This window comes from Podarcis melisellensis (genome assembly GCF_964234715.1).
Source record: "Podarcis melisellensis genome assembly, chromosome: 1".
Taxonomy (NCBI): domain Eukaryota; kingdom Metazoa; phylum Chordata; class Lepidosauria; order Squamata; family Lacertidae; genus Podarcis; species Podarcis melisellensis.
Window position 1 is genome coordinate 23,381,566 of NC_138528.1, and position 4,006 is coordinate 23,385,571.

Below are 4,006 nucleotides of genomic sequence, written 5' to 3' on the forward strand. Positions count from 1 at the left end.
TAGTCATGCTGGCCACATGACCTGTCTGCGGACAAATGCCGGCTCCCTCGGCCTATAGAACGAGATGAGCACGCAACCCCAGAATTGTTCACGACTGGACCTAACGGTCAGGGGTCCCTTTACCTTTACCTTTAAGTCTTCAGGCAAGCTACACCTGCTGGAATTCCCTCTATTAAAATTGCAGGAGCACTGTATGGCTGTAGCTCATTGGCAGAGAATCTGCCTTGTGTGCAGAAAGTCCCAGGCTCCGTCCTCAACATCTCCAAGCAGGTCTGAGGAAGAGCTTTGCCTGAAATGCTGGGTGGCCACTTCTGGTCAGTGTAGACCATTCTGAGCTAGATGAGCCAAAGGTGTGACACAGTATAAGGCAGCTTCCTGATTCCTGACAGCATTTTTACCTGGCCATCCTAGAGTAGGGGGAATGTGATTGGAATATTTGTTTTACTCCCTTTTCTTTTTTAAAAAAGTATATATCAAGGGGTGTGCAATACATTATGAGAGGCTTGCAATGTTTAGCACATCAAAATTAGGAAAGTTCTGTGTTTTCACAGTCAGCGGTATAACAACCTACTAACACTCTGACTTTACGAGGAGCTCCTCCCTTATGGTAGAGTTACGGATCCTTCCTTTTCTACTTGCCAAAACATGAGCGAATGTCACTGCTGGGTTCTATTGAGGAGAATTGTTTTGGCTGAAATATGATAATCACAGATGGTACCACAAGATGCAAGCTTCCCTCCCTTTTCATCTGAACAATAAACACAGGGTCTCCCGATGGTGTGTTCAGGAAAGAATAGGAGATTCAGCTGACATTATATCAACAGGAGCAACATGCCTTGAGGGGGATCGCTTTTGTTTCATCCTCTTCAGCCACCTCCAAGTGAGTTAAAACTCCTGCCCAGTCTTTCTCCGTAACATATTGCTCCACATTCCCTACGGAATATTCGAAACTTCCAGGGCTGTTTTATATGTAGTCTGGTCCTCTTGAGTGCTGAAGGGCAGGGTTTTTGTAAAATCTGTTTGTTTACAACAGCCTTTCCCAAACTGGTGCCCTCCAGAAATGTTGGCCATCATCCCTGACAGTAGTCCATGCTTGGCTGGGGCTCACAGATGCTGTAGTTCAACAGCATTTTGGAAGTACTGGGTTGGGGAAGGCTGGTTTATAATATACAGGTAGCACAGCTTAGGGAACAAGGAAGCACCCAGACAGTTGGTGGCTAAGTTGGGGACTTGTGGTTGAACAGGCATAGGCAAACTTGGCCCTCCAGATGTTTTGAGACTACAACTCCCATCATCCCTAGAGAACAGGACCAGTGGTCAGGGATGATGGGACTTGTAGTCTCAAAACATCTGGAAGGCCGAGTTTGCCTATGCCTGCACTAGAAGCTACTTTATGTCAGTATTAGGTGAACTTTTTGTGTAGTAGTTGTGCAGGAATCTCAACTAAAGCATTCATGTCAGATGACCATCCCTCCTCCTCCTCCTCCTCCTCCTCCTCCTCCTCCTCCTCCTCCTCCTCCTTCTTCTTCTTCACCCCTGAAGCACATTGCCAGAAGTAGGTACTCTAGCAGGCTACACACACACACACACCACCACCACACCACTTCTGTAAAGCTGTATTGCCCTAGCCATTCTTTCAAGCATTGTCTTTCAGTAGTGAACTCTTGGGCATCCGGCACAATATGACAAAATTGCTTTACATTCCCTTGGGAGAAGGGAGACACACTTCTACTCTCAGTTTTGCTGCTGGTGTCCCAGTGGGAAGATGTTAGCCAGAAACTCTTATCAACTGGAGAAAGAGCAAAGGAAAGGGGTACATTCACCTCGATGAACACAGTTATGAATGCCTAGATTAATGAAGCTAATGTACTGAGAAGAGCTCACAGACACAGAAGCGTCCAGTGGAGTCTTCCAGGAGTCTTTTCCTGCCGACCCAAGTGAATATAGGGTGGATGGGTGTGGAAACACAGTCTAGAGCTTTTCATGACTTCTGATTCATCGAGTGGATGAACACAAAAGCTTGCTAGTGTAACTCCTCCTATAGTTATCATCTAGGAGGATCCCCAGTCACCCAGGCCTTACCTTGGTGACAACAACTAACCCACCAGCTTGTAGGCTTCCCACAAGTATCTGGTTGGGCCACCGGCCTGATGGTTCCTCTTATCTCCCTATGTTCTTAATCCTATCAGAAAGGAAAGTTTCATAACATATCCATAATTCGGGTAGGTTGTTACGAGACAAACTTACCTGGTAGGATGGTCACTTACACTTCACCCCCCCCCCAAAAAAAGAGGAAATGGACCACTAAGGGAGTAATATTTGAATAACATTTGCCTGTGTGTTGTTGTTGGGGTTTTTTTAAAGTAATGATGCAAGTTTAGAAACCACTGCTGTAATTTCAGTGGCAATACAGTGCATCTGACCATCGTGGGGGAAGACTGTGAGCAGCTGACTTATGTGCCCGCTCAGCCTTGCTATTCAGGTGCAATCTGTTGGTGGGCATCTTCAAGGCTTCTGCTGCTCTCCCTTCTTGTGGCGTTTCCCCGACAAACTGCCCTTCCCAGCAGAGGATGTGTCCTCTGTCAGCCCTTTGAACAGAACCCTTCACACCCCGGGAGTGTACAGCACCCCTTAGCGTCTTTGTGAAATCATTGCCACATGTTCAGGGGTTTTTTTAATATGAAAAGGAGAAAGAAAAAAAGGGAAGGGCTTCTTTTCATTTATGTCAGGGGAAGCAAGTTTCAACAGATATTTTTAAACAAAATTAATAGTGCCTCTTTCATAGATGTGTGGCACCGAACTGTAAAAGCCAACCTAGTTATTAAGTATGCTCAAACGGCAGTCTTCAATCCCCCAGAAGCCTGATTCACGTAGGTGTTTATTTGGGTTGCTACAGTCTGTTCTCTCTGCGGAAGGGGGGGGGGGAGAGCGCTGAAGCTAGGTGAGCTGCATCTGTTCCTTCTTGGCATCCTGGCAACACAATTTCTCCTGCAGAGGCAATCTGAATCTCTCTCTCCCTCCTCTTTCCTGTGCAGAGAGACGAAAGAAAAACAAAACAAAGAGACCTGGTGATGACAAGCTGATTGTGGCTGCCAAGGATCTTAGAATTTGTGCTTCAGAGAAGCCTCTTTTAATGATCTGAATATACCCAGCCAAGTTTTGTTTGAAACCCAACAAAGCGCAACAATAACCCGCTAGGTGTTGGAGCTCCTGAATCAGACCTTCTTCCTCAAGCTAAAGTGTTTCCTTTAGAGCTTGGTTGGCATCGCACTTGCATCAAAGAGAACCGTCCTTAAGTGTTTGCTCCCCAAGTCTTCCTCTTCAAAGTGGTAGTTAATTGAGGGACATCAATGGGAGCCAAGCAGCCATTGTTGCAAGGGCCACCAGTCACACTCATAAAGAGATGCTTCATTGAAGTGTAGATATCACACCTGCGTAAGAAAACCGGCGCATGATCCTGTGATTCGGCCTTAAGCATTAGCCAGTTCACAGCCTTTCCTGCCACAATATGGGCTGTGTACACACCATACAAAGAGTTGTGGGAACGGTAGTTTGTGAAGGGTGCTAAGAATTATGGCAATGTGTAAACTACAATTCCCAGAATTCTTTGAGGGGAGAATGCTTGAAATGTGTGTTGTGGTGTAGGCACATCCGTTGTCTGCTCTCAGGTGCTCTGCAGGTAACCACGAAGGGAGTTGGCATAAGGATGAGAGTATCCTTTCTTGGCACAGCACATGGGACCCTGGTGAGGAGAGGGTCTCTTTCAGTTTCCTGAGAATGGACTTTCTGAAGTTCCACATGGTTATTTTGCTTGATCAGCTCCACTTTTTCTGCTAGTTGGATGTGGGCGAGAAACCTTATTGCTAGCTATCTTACAGGGTACACATAGTAGAGCTGTGCCAGTCAAGAAGCACAAACTCTTTCACACAAGCACTTGTACATGTATAGATGCAGCTTGTACTTGAGTTCAGTGTAATGTGTGAACAACCTTTTAGTTAATTCAACT